General features: G+C 38.5%; 2 protein-coding genes across 6 annotated transcripts in view; one reads left to right on the plus strand and one right to left on the minus strand.

Moving 5' to 3' along the window:
• Window positions 1-13,721, minus strand: part of LOC124637851 (serine--pyruvate aminotransferase, mitochondrial-like) — a 214,403-nt gene that overhangs the window by 115,699 nt on the left and 84,983 nt on the right. Inside the window, exon 2 of one of the 2 annotated variants that reach the window (XM_047174561.1) lies at window positions 3,484-3,586. The exons of the other annotated variant lie outside the window; for it this stretch is intronic. The gene's annotated coding sequence lies outside the window, so the exon portion shown is untranslated. The remainder of the gene's footprint in view (window positions 1-3,483; window positions 3,587-13,721) is intronic. 2 annotated transcript variants of the gene reach the window in all.
• Window positions 1-13,721, plus strand: part of LOC124637850 — an 88,864-nt gene that overhangs the window by 49,635 nt on the left and 25,508 nt on the right. For all 4 annotated transcript variants that reach the window (XR_006985294.1, XM_047174556.1, XM_047174557.1 and 1 more), the window contains exon 3: window positions 10,053-10,090. The gene's annotated coding sequence lies outside the window, so the exon portion shown is untranslated. The remainder of the gene's footprint in view (window positions 1-10,052; window positions 10,091-13,721) is intronic.

Consider the following 13,721-nt stretch of genomic DNA (forward strand, 5'->3'; position numbering starts at 1 on the left):
ATATGGAGAAAGAAATTTTCTTAAAGAGGAAACTTTTTATACAAGTAACATGATTATGTTCGTACACGGCCTGCTTAAAAACTTCATGTCTATTGAGAATTACAATATCAGAGCATTCATGTAGGTAATAATCATACAATGGTAGTAGTAGAGTTATCGACTAGTTTTCAACGCCCGCTTTTCTAACAACTGATCATGTTACGCGCACACAAAAATATCCATGTATTGACTGTACGCTTTTGGCAAAAATGCCTATCATAGTTTTATCAAAATACCATAGCAATGTCATCTCACAAAAAGGGACGGATACTGATAAAAATATTATCCTTTCCCATTTTTCGGCTTTACATATTTTGAATCATCATTTACTTCAGTGGTATCCATCTCACGCATTGCCTACGGTTTGCAAGGAACTTTATCCGTATGAAAAACTTATAAAAGATATGTGGGCAGAATTTCAAGTCTACGGTATATTCGGTGCGTACGATATTTACATAGGACCGTCAACCATCACTACGTAGCAATATGTCAAATATTCTTGAGAAATTCCTTCGCCATACATATTATTATATTGTTACTACCTTTTTATGAGTCCGAAAAACTTCCAATAAGCTGAATAAGAGTTTAAAGCAGCTTATTATTCAGATTCAGAAATTGTACTGACCTTTAAATGTGCGTGAAGCCTATTTTTATTTTTCGTTTGTTTCTGTAACAAAGGCCAGTCTGACCTGGGGCGTAAATACTCAGATGTGAGAAATAATAATTCCCTTTCCATTTTGTTTCGTCATTGCGGAGCTGCTCAAAGAGTGGAGGGCCGTCGATGGAGACGAGTGGCTCATACTTTATTATTGGCTCGCACTGAATCGTACTCGTGGGGGAATGTAAAATGAGGTCGCGATTTACCCGTACATACGCGGGTTTTTTACATCTACAAGTGCTACATATAAAGGCACACAGTCATTCATGAATCATTTATAATAAATACCTCAGGTTAAGGATAAGTGCGCAACTCGTAGTGGGAGCTAATATTTATTGTGTAAATATCATTTTTATTCCCTAGGAACAAAATTACGATTTTCATCCATGACTACTACATACAAGCAACTAACCCAGTCAAAGAATTTAGACACTATGAACAAATAAATTAAATTGCCTCTTACCAGTCGACCCACAAAGAAAGGCGTAAACCACAGCGAGATTGAAGTCTGTCTTAATAGTATCAGTATAATAGCTGTTCTATAAATATTAATAATATCGGACACTGACCGCTCCAGTCCAATAAATAACGATAGATATTTTTTATACATATTCAATTAACTTCCAACTATCAATTACAATTGGAGTAGCTATATTTTTTGTATAGACAAAAAAATGGCTCCAGTGAATTGTAACCGGATCAATTCCATTTAAAGCAAATAATAATGAACTCGCGGTGGTCTATAATAGTACGTTATTAACATTAAATTATAGTAATTTATTGTTAATGTACATTGCATTTGAGTGACATTTATAAAGTGAAAATTACAGTGGGTCGTATATAATCCGCGTGACAAAAGTTCCAACGTACCGTGACAGCTACTATCATGTGTCTCCGACATTTCCGTGCGTAAAATCCGTAACAATATTTTCGTATACACGAAACATTGCGGAAAAATTCTGTCAATATACCACGGAACATGTCGCAGATGTAAATATATTATATAGACGATTTAGATACATTAGGACTAACGTGGATAAGAATAATTGAAACAAAACGAGTGACATTTCGTATCACGCAATGCGTAGTGATTACGTGGCCCCTTTTCGTTGTAAATTACGATGTTGCCCCTTTACAGTTCTTAACGCCACATAATGCCGCGTATTTTATTATTGTGAGATTAGTAACGGAATACATTAGGCACATATCTACATTATGCATGCCACCTGTTATTTGAGAAGTTATTGCATATAATTTGTTTAAATATGTTATGTAAACAGTTATGGCGCTTTAAGTCCGGCAATAAGTTTAGACAGCTTTTAATTTGTAAAACGTGTAACTCACGAAAGATTAACATTTTTATGATACGAATGATAATTAAATGTAAATTAATAAATTTAAAGAAAAACGTTATAACATAACTGTTATTGAATAAATTGAAATTACAAGTATTTAATTATGTATTAAATATTAACAATAGTAATTGAGTACCTAAGTAAATAATACATGCTTATTACAAATTCGAAATAAAACCAACCACTTCTCTAACAATTTAATTGGCCTACAAATATTTATCAAGCAGGAAACAATATGATTGAAATACGATATCAAATAAGTCAAAGCAATAAATCTGACTGCGTATAATTAGAAACTTTATCAGGAGTTCAAGAACCGTTTACACATCAATGTGGTGTCATAAGTCATAACTCACCTTGTTCTACTTCTGCCAATAAGTCAGGAAACACTTCATGAAAGTCACGTGAGGGTATTCGAACCTTAGAGTCATCACAGACTAGCGCAGATCTTACTGAGCGTATGAAGTCATTTTGATAGACGCACCTACTCGCACGGTACCTTTTGCAGTAGAAAAATAAATGACAATCGCCCTAGTTTGCGATATAGCTAGCGATATAAACTCTTATAGGTCATAAGAAACGTCAATAATGATCACACTAGTTCGTGTTTGCCAAAGACGCGCGTAAACGCGCTTACACGAGCTAACAAAAAGGAACGTATACGCGCGTAAACTCACCTAGTCTGAAACCGCTCTCACTTTGGGCAATAATTGAAATAAAGCAGGTGACATTAGTAGGGTTTGTCACGCACCTCTGATGTATTGTGCAGCGTTACGCAATGTATATTGTACAGGGATTCGTCGGATTAACTCAGATACGGTGATGTAATCATTTATAGAATTTAGACTTGGTTAGGCTCGGAATCCTGCTATTAATATAGTAAATTGTAATGTTTATGCCACACATGTAGATCTTTGCTTTTAAAAACTTTCATTAATCCTGTACCTACACCTATTTGATTGAACTATTTTCGAAGAGCAAGTGAATCTGCAGGCAGGTCCAGTTTGTTATATGTAAATGTTGTTCTAATAATAAATCATTATCGGTTTCCGTATTCTAAGTTCATAGAACTCAGACAAGCTTCTGACGAAGTTCTAATTTCTAATTACATCTTCACTCTTTCCGTTAAAGGTGGCAATAATTATTTAATTCAAGTAAAACTTTATACCCCAATCAATTCCGTTAAAAGCTTTCAGTCGTTAAGACGCAACACCATTACTTTTAAGGAAACAAGTAATTATAAAACAATCGGTTAACATAAAAAGAATATTTGCGGCTAATAAAACTAATGACATCAATTAGTCCCTTTACTGATAGCCTCTTGAACAAAAATGTGTTGGATTTTTCTTATCTCAGAGATATCTTTAAGTGGTAAAACAGACCTTAAGTTATCTCGCATATTAAGGTGATAAGATAAAGGTAAAAACATACCATTAATTATGGTGAAAGAGCTTGTAATCACAGGTGACGGGGACGGAACAAGCTCTTATGGAGCGTAATTACCAGCCGTTGGTAGTAACGCAATAATGTGGGCCTGAAACAGAACATTATTTTGTCGACTTTAGTCAGTTCTGCCGGTTAAGCTGGATTTTATTCTTGTTATGATGAATTTATTTGTAAGAAAGTTTTTTAGCAGATAAATTGCGTTTTGCGAGTTATTCAAAAGAATCTCAACGCTGAAATATGTTTTAGATAAAAGTAGACAGATACCCATCTCAAATGTCTAAAGCTCTAAGAAAATGCTTAAACATGACTTAAGTTAATGTAAAGTATTTAAGTTATTAAACTAAACAGCCATTGAACATTAACAGATATTAATCTAGATTTGAAACCATTAAATCCGTAACGTTCTATTCAAGGATTATCACAAACAGTTTAGAGATAGGATCTCTCTTCAGTACCACATCCGTCGCAGACATGAAGCTTGACAGCCTAAATAATGGAGCCAATTCATTAACCGATCTCTCCGTGGAAGACACGATGAAATTTTAGACCTCTTATTGTTAGGGCCCGGTGCTATTGTCGACGCCCCAAGGCAAGTTCACATGTAGCCAGGCCCTTTGTACTTGAGATCTGTCCCTGACGTCGGCCTGTTAAGATAAATGAACCTTTCACAATTATATTCAATCTAAATGATGAGGATTATGTGCTTGCAGTTTCTGATAGTGACGTTCTGCTGAATCTTGTTTATATTTTATGCGAAGGATGCTGTTTTTGCGAATGCGTAACCCTTTGACGCTCTGTAAGAGATACAAGAAATGTAGCCTATTTGTTGTTGAAATGTTACATATTCATTAAGTGAAGTTTTGAAAGAACCTACCAGACAGGAGACGGGTGACTCGGCGAATATTTTAAGCTGTAAATATTTTCTTAAACTTAGTTTATTGACTGTCAATAAAACTTTTTGGCAATTGATCTCTTTTCAAGTTGGTTACAATACTTTTAACTACTTTGACTCGAGTGACATTCGATTCTTGAACTTTAGGATATTGAAAAACAGTTGAAAGACAGAAAGTTTCTTACGAAGCGAAATATTATTCTGTTGACTTAAAATAATCAAAAGTTCTCTGTATCAATTTCATACTATTGTTATAGGTTTCAAAACTCGCAAGTCAATATGAATTGATATGATTCGACTAGTTGGATTTTCAATATCTTCAGAAGCTAGACATTGCGAAGAACCCAAGTTCAACTTGCTTGCAATTCAAAGTAGGTACCTACATTGTAGGTTTACGTGACTCAGATCGTGAAAGTAAAACACGAAATACAACCAACGCCGAGTATCAAACAAAATTTATAAAAGAATATAAATAAGCTAATTATTTTGAAACACTTTCAACAAGTATCACGGAATATTATAATCGTTTAGTCACCTCGTTGAATAGTTAACGAGAATTGGGCTTTAAAATGCGGACAAAAAGTAAAAAAGCTCGGACGTCGAGAGTGTTGGCTGTTTTTAGAGGTCTAAAAGAAATAGTGGAGCTAATAATGTGCTACACTTTTATGGCGGAAGCAATAAAAAATAACAAGCAGAAAATATACCTAGAAATTGTATGTAGGGTCGCCCAGCAGGTGTCGAGAAACAGTATTAGTTGTTGAATTATAAACACGATTCACACCAGCTTACGATTCCTAATTGATGATCGGCTGAGACCGGTCTAAGTCGCCTCAGCGGCTTATCCCGTTTAAAATCAATGGCGCGATAACGTCCTCATGCATATTCGAATACATAATCGTAATCCAAATGAATGATTAGAGTCTCGTGCGCAGCGTGGGCGCGGATTAACCTTCGCTTGAAATTTAGTCGGCTCGCCCAACAAAATTAAAAAAAGCTTTATCTATGTACCGCCGCTGTAATTATAATACCGTAAGTCAGGTGACGGGGCTCTTTACATTGAATTAGGCCGCTATACAAACACTTATTATAGATGAATATCACGTTTCGGCACACTTTTTTATTCATATTCCAATAGTACGCAACATGACTGTAAGATTGTGAGCGCGAATTGTGTATTGAAATTTTCTTGTTGCGTAGCTGTCTAATACCAGCCTAAATACATGTACCTAGTATGATGCTAAATATGTCTTATATTACGCGTGAATAAATAAGTTAGAATACCACTTAGCAGTATATAAATAGTGGATGCAAGTAAAATTATACGGCGTTAGAGCGAACAACAATGCTAGTTGAAAGAGACATGGTAGAAACTTGAAACTTCGTAGCGCTCGAAGTACAAATGTATGTAACAGCAGGTCTATATTCCAGTTTAATTTGGTCCGTACAGTTTTAAGTTTAGGACGCCTCCACAGGTCGTCTGCCTAGTAAATTCATTCATCATCTCAGCCATAGGACGTCCACTGGTGAACATAGGCCTCCCCCTTTGATCTCCACAGATACCTGTTGGAAGCGACCTGCATCCAGCGTCTTCCGGCGACCTTTATAAGGTCGTCTGTCCACCTCGTTGGTGGACGTCCTACGCTGCGCTTGCTAGTCCGTGGTCTCCACTCCAGCACTTTTCGGCCCCATCTGCCATCTGCTCTGCGAGCAATATGGCCTGCCCATTGCCACTTCAACTTGCTAATCCGGTGGGCTATATCGGTCACTTTGGTTCGTCTACGGATCTCCTCGTTTCGGATTCGATCACGTAGAGAAACACCGAGCATAGCCCTCTCCATAGCTCGTTGAGCGACTTTGAGCTTTGAGATGAGGCCGATAGTGAGAGACCACGTTTCGGTGCCGTAAGTCATCACTGGTAACACACATTGGTTGAAGACTTTCGTCTTGAGGCACTGAGGTATGTCGGACGAAAAGACATTGCGTAGTTTCCCGAACGCTGCCCAGCCGAGTTGGATTCGGCGGTTGACCTCTTTCTCGAAGTTGGACCTACCTAATTGGACTACTTGTCCTAGGTAGATATATGAGTCAACAACTTCGAGTACCGAGCTTCCAACAGAGACTGGGGTGGGCTGAACATGGACATTTGACATAATTTTCGTCTTGTCCATGTTCATTTTCAGGCCCACCCGTTGTGAAACTCGGTCGAGGCCCTCGAGCATCATACTGAGTTCCTCCATCGACTTTGCCATGACTACGATGTCGTCGGCAAACCGAAGGTGAGTGATGTATTCGCCGTTGATGTTGATGCCAAGTCCTTGCCATTCCAGGAGCTTGAAGGCGTCTTCCATTGCGGCAGTAAACAGTTTCGGGGAGATTACGTCCCCCTGTCTTACGCCTCTTCTCAATGGAATCGGCTTCGTGCTATGCTCCTGTACTCGGACCGACATGGTGGCGTTATTATACAAACACTTCAACACCTCGATGTACCGATAGTCAATATGGCATCGTTGGAGTGACTCAAGTACCGCCCATGTTTCCACCGAATCAAAGGCTTTCTCATAGTCCACAAACGCTAAGCATAATGGCAAGTTATACTCCTCGGTCTTCTGTATAACTTGCCGCAGCGTATGGATGTGGTCTATGGTACTAAAGCCTCTTCGGAAACCGGCTTGTTCGGGAGGCTGGAAGTCATCAAGCCTGTGCTCGAGACGGTTCGTGATAACCCTTGAAAACAGCTTATAAACATGGCTTAGAAGTGTGATGGGTCTGTAGTTCTTCAATAGGCTGTTGTCACCTTTTTTGAAGAACAACACCACCACACCCCTGCTCCATGCTTCAGGCGTTTTGCCCTCGGACAGGACGCAGTTAAAGAGCTTCTGGAGGACTTTAAGTGCCGGTGTTCCACCCGCTCTCAGAAGCTCTGAAGTGATTCCGTCCTCACCCGGCGCCTTGTTGTTCTTAAGCTGCTTCAGGGCCATCCTAATCTCGTACAGACTGATGTCCGGGATATCTTCGGTATAATGTCGGGACAGCTTGGCTCTTGGATCTCCTGCCAAGCTGTCAACGGACTTTGCGACCGAAGTGTATAACTGTCCATAGAACCTCTCGATTTCGCCTAAAACCTCTGCCTTGGTCGACGCTATGCTGCCATCCTCCCGTTTCAGCTTAGTCATCTGGCTTTGCCCAATAGACTTGTCCTTTGCGAACACTTTGGAGCCTTGGTTTCGCTGTATGGTCTCTTTAACACGATTCGTATTAAAGAGACGCAGATCGTGTCGCAAGGATTTGGATATTCGTCTATTGAGCTGCCTATATGACTTCGCATCATGGGAAGACTGCAACTGTAGCAAGCGTCGTTCAGCCATGAGGTTTAAGGTTTGCTCGGTTAGTTTTTGAGGCCTATTTTTACGGCAGGGTCTAAAAAACTTAGACCCTACCGTGCGGACAGTTTCCACTAGTCCGTCGTTGATCTCGTCCACTGACACTAAGTTCTCAAGGCAAGCAAAGCGATTAGAGAGCTCGAGTTGAAAGCTTTCCGGGTTTTGAATATGGGACCGAGTAGGTCGGAGCGTAGACTTCATCAGACTGGACCTTTCAAGTTTAACATTGATATTCAGTGAGGCTCTTACGATTCGGTGATCGCTTCCGGTTTTTACCCTGTTGATCACAGAGACATCACTGAATATCCGTCTCTTGTCGGTCATGAAGAAGTCTATCTCGTTTCTCGTGAAACCATCGGGACTCAACCAGGTCCATTTCCTGTGAGGCGGCTTCTGGAAGAAAGAGTTCATCATGAAGAGTTCCTCTTTCTCCAGAAAGTCAGCCAGCCTCTGTCCCCTATGGTTCCGTTGCCCATATCCAAATTGCCCCACTCTCAACTCATCACCGCTTTTCTTGCCCAACCTAGCGTTAAAATCCCCCATAACAACAGTGAAGTGGGTTTTGGAACTATGTATGGCCCTACTTACGTCCTCATACATAGTCTCCACCTCATCATCGGAGTGTGACGAGGTCGGTGCGTATACCTGAATGACCTTCAGCGAATATCTTTCGGATATTCTGAGTATTAGGTATATCACCCTGTTCGACACACTGTCGATGGTTGTTATGTTGCTTACGAGGGACTTGTGAACGAGAAACCCGACACCACCTTGGGACTTTTGGTCTCCCTCCCGGTAGTAGAGCAAGTTACCAGACTTCAGGGTTACGGTGTCCTCTCTCTCTCTACGGACTTCGCATAACCCCATAATGTCCCAATGTAACTTGCTCAACTCCTCTTCCAGCTCGCAGATCTTTTCGTCAGTCCTCAATGTGCGTATGTTGTGTGTTACCAGGGCCAGTCGTCGTGGGGGTGGGTAGCCGGATCTCTTCCGGAGATTCTTAGCACCCCCTGCTCCGCCGTTACCTTGACCGCTACCCGCGCCAGGGATAGCGGAGCTGCCGGGGACTGGGGGCCTGGTTTCTGTGCTTCTCATTGGGGGGTAATTGCCTTTAATCGCCACGCTTGGCAGGCGGGTTGGCGATCGCAGTGAGGATATGCAGTACGCGGAGGACGCTGCTGCCCGACCTCCGGTTTGTCCCTTAGTCGCCTCTTACGACACCCACGGGATGATTTGGGGGGAGCGCAATTCTAAGCCGGCGTCCCACGGCAAGTAAATTCATTACTTAATTTAAAATGCTAATGGGCTGTCGTCTGGACGGCAACGGATGAATAATGTAATAGAACAACCGATTCCGATCTTGAATTCTGCGATGATTGAAGTCTCCCGTACTTATAAACAAATGGATTAAGTTCACAATGGACGGAACAGTAATCTACAAAGGCTTCAGGATTATCTGAACTAGGTCGCTTAACTGAATTTCCGACGCCAAATAGGAACTCGGGTACCTACACAAAATACGGCAAGATTAAAAAAAGATTAAAGATAATGTCTTTGTAATTAATTCTGTTGACATATTTAGTAATATTATACCGTGTTTATGTAATTACGCCATGTAATTAATAACATTAAAACAATATTTATAATGACTCCCAGGTTTTTAATTTCAAACACGCAATTATTCAAACTTTCATAATTTTTTGTCGCTTAATATTTTTTAATTAAAGTTTAATGTTCTCGGCGGCTAGTTTCATCAATCGTACAATATTTAAATACACCTAAATGATCGGATAAAACAAACATTCACTTCATAATTTACCGAATAATCGATAAATTATGTGCGTCGGACTATTATTTATGCTTCAACACGTAGACGTAATTATACAACGTTGTGACAGTGGGTTATCATACACGAGACATAAATAAACACTAAATAGGTATGAAAACGGTGATTTATTTGCACCGTGTGTGGGTGTAATATACGTGTGAGACAATAAAAGTGTTATAATGACGACTTGGTCACGTCAAGCATGACATGTTTGTTTATTATGAATAATGTGACGTTTATTGTAAGTCAATAATCCCGCATGTGGGTGTGGACTATTATCGGTCAATTGAACAGGCGGTCCTCGTTACGGTCAAGCTCTCACGCGCTCACCGGACTCTCACTAATCAGATGACATATGCCTTCCTCGTCATATTGACATTATGACATTGTATTACTTTTATTGCGGAGTACTTTACTTCCATTATGTCTAATTTTGGTTTCTTTTCTTTTTCAGAATTGGACACACAAAGTGGAGATTAACCATGTCATAAGGTAGTTTTATCTTTTAGTTTTTATTTATATCTATTCTTAATGAACTTCAATTTAAAAGCCGTATATGGCTGGACTTTATACCTGCCTATTAATACGACTAACTAAACTAACTTTAAAATTATGCCTGTTCCAAAAAAGGTTTACAAAAAAAAAACGAGAAATCAATTTAAACGTTCAACAAAATTAACTTCCCGTATCAAAAAGTTTAAATCCAAATAGGTTCCACTCATTGACATGTTGCGAAAACACTCGCAAACAACTTTTTAAAACCCATAAAAGTTATAATGGTCCTTACGGGTCATTCGTGACAAAGTTATCCAGGTATTTTATTAAAACCGAAAGAAGGGGAATTTAGAAAACATAAAAGTTTCAGTTCATAAATAACTTTATATGAAACCGAAATATAATGGAGATTATAAAAATAAGTTGGGAACAACCACTTGATATTGATGTTGAGTTAGTATAGAACTTTGATTTATTCGAGAACTTGTTGAATTATGTTAGTGTTGTCTTTATTAAATCACTTCATTCTAGAGTAGTGCTATCGATTCGTGAAATTTATGAGGTTCGACCGATCCGCACGAGATACGCACTGTTTCTCGATAGCTCCGAATGTAGTATGGAAATTACGTGTAACGACTGCACTTTATATTTAAATGCTTTTCATAAATAATCCTTTGAATTTTAAAGTTAAAACATAAATTATTCTTGAGATATGCAAGTTGGTGATTTTATAAACCCTGAGTAGGTAGCTAGATGTTTATTTTCAACTCAAAAATATTTATAGGTGTAATAATTTCTAGTTACATTTAGGTACAAATTACAGCTTACTCATAAACTACAAACCACACGTCAAAACCACAAACACAATTCGATTAATTAAAATACATAGGTACTAATTTTAATTACGCTTAATGAAATACCCAATCAACCGACTATTGCCAATAACAATAAAGTTGCAAATACCAATAATAGCCACAAAGCATTTGTTTTAAACTAAATTCTGATCGAACTATTACACGCATACGGATAAATTGCATAATATTCCCCATAGACTACCCATTACAAATTAGATCGAATCAGTTTTTTCTGAGATTAGCACTTAACGCGCAAACAAACAATCTCCTCAGCTTTATAATACTAGAGAATGTTAATTAGCTACTTATTGATTTCAACTGATTTCAGCGCTCACTTGAAATATTGTATTTAAACACGTATTCCACACAATCCCAGACACAACCTTATATAAATTTTTATTGATTTTAAGATGCGAAAATATTAGACGAAAAAACAAATCCCTCTAAAATTCTAAACAAGGGACACAAAACTCCATGGAGTAGATAGTCGCAAGTGTGTGCTTCGATAACAGTTATTGTGCGGTTGTTGCGGCTCACGTATTTGCCGTGGACACACTGGCCGCCCCGGGGCCCGGCCGTATGTCAACCGCTCCAGTGCAGATTATGCTCTAATCCCCTTTCTCTCAACTAAGCCGCTTTCATTGCTTTGTGCTGAGAATGTTGCCGAAGCCCGTCAAGTGTCCCGAATCTGTTTAGACCCTGTGATGTATATTGTACGCGCCAATTCACTGCTTTATACACTCACAGTTATACGCCTCACTGAATTATTACCATCTCTGTGATATCAGACGCTCTGCTTTCCAGATTATTTATTGTTCAGTAGGTAATTTATGGACAGGATAAAATATATTCTATTACTAGTCCAGTGGATAATATATCTGCGACTGGCAAGTCCCGTTAATTGATTCCGTGTCTGTATGTAGACAAACAAGCACGCTGTTATAATATTACAAGTGGATTAATATTAATCGCCTGTTTGTGTTCTTCTAGCATCTCTTCATATAAAGATGGTAATTGAACATTTCCAAGAATTGTTAGCTTAATATCGATAGTACTTATATGGTTTAAATAAGATGAGTATGCAAATGACTTTCGAAAGCCTCCCGAGTATAAAATCAAAAATGTATTTGAGAAGTTTTCGCTTGAAATTTTCTGGCTGTAACAACATTTTCTTAAAATTTCTTTATTATTCTTTGATACCTTTTATCAATAAAGAATCGAAATGTTACAGATAAAGTGGGACTATTATCGGAGTTACAATTTCAATATTTGACTTTGGCATAACAAGAAACTAAGTTACTCTTCGAATTGAATTACCTGTCTACTTGAGAACCAAATAACTGACTGCGTGATTACTGCGTGATAACTGAGTGCGTGACTCAGTTCTCTAGATCGAAATTTGATCACTCAAGTTACCATTGTTTTGTTTAGTTACGGTGCAGGTTTCAATTCTAGCAGTTCTATTCGAGTGCTTATTTAACCACTATAGTTAGACTTGAACACTTGAGTAATTGTTAGTGTTTTATAATCTCGAATAATTTTCTTTTCACCTATTCAAATCAAGATTCAACAAAACCCCTGAGAATATGAACAAAAAAATCTCAGTACACGGAAAAGGCATTTCGCGACATCACGTAAAATAACCTGCACGTAACAAAATGTCAAGTTGTAATCGATGGAGACCTAATGTGGGTTTAATGTGGCCTCGCCGGAGACGCGCGTGTCCCAGCATCGCCCGTCGAGATTACGCCTTAATTCTCCTTCTTTGTGCCTAAGTCACTTCGGCCTTCCCTGGCTAAGCTGAGGACGCCATTTGGCGAATCAATTGCGATTTATACTGCTCTGAGCGCATTCCTGATGTCACTTTATTAAATTCTTTCAATCCAACTTTAGTAGGTAAGTGCAGCTTTAGAAACTTTGTCAAACATCCGTGAAAACTGTGAGAAATAGAAACTACTTTTATCATAAGGTTGACCTCACCTCCGACCTATCACAACTTAATTTTTGCGTGGGTATTACTAAAAGCTTTACAGTGTTATAACGGTCCAAAGGTTAAACAATCTGAATAATGAAGTCGTTTATTTTTATAAAAATGTACAATTTCAAAGAATTATAATGTTTTGTTCAAAAATGTGCTGGTTTTTTGCCCACTTTATTGTCATTACCACCACCCTCTTTTTGCCCTTTAGCATATATTTGGCTGTTTCCCGTGGCTTGAATCACAAGCCAGGCAACGACCTTATTCTAGCTTAAATATTATATGGTTTTCAGTTTCAATTGAAGTCATAGCAATTTTTCAGTTAACAAAAAAGAGCAGAGACCGGAAAGTAATTTTCTTTTGGTAATTTTATTAAGGGCTTAACAATTAGTTACCGAAATACCTGTACATTATAAAGCCTTATGGCCTTACTACAAAAACTTAAACGTCTGATTTACACTTGTCTAAAAAAATTGTGGCTGCAAAATGAACCATATGTCAACGTCATAATCTGACATTTTTTTAGACAAGCCTTAAACTGACGTTTAAAAGTTTTTGTGGTAAGACGGCAAATGTTTAGAGCTAAATTAATATTAGATACTAATGCAACGCAATAGTAATGCAGCTACCTCATTGTGACGTCACAACCAGCGCAGACATGACAGTTGTGGCGCTCTCGTAATCCGGACAACTGACAGCCCGGAATCCACGATCCGCACTGATCTATTGTCAAGTTAAACCACTCAACTAAATACTACACATTATTAATAGTAACTTACATAATAATATTACAAGA

The sequence above is a fragment of the Helicoverpa zea genome, chromosome 16 (genome assembly GCF_022581195.2).
Source record: "Helicoverpa zea isolate HzStark_Cry1AcR chromosome 16, ilHelZeax1.1, whole genome shotgun sequence".
Classification (NCBI taxonomy): domain Eukaryota; kingdom Metazoa; phylum Arthropoda; class Insecta; order Lepidoptera; family Noctuidae; genus Helicoverpa; species Helicoverpa zea.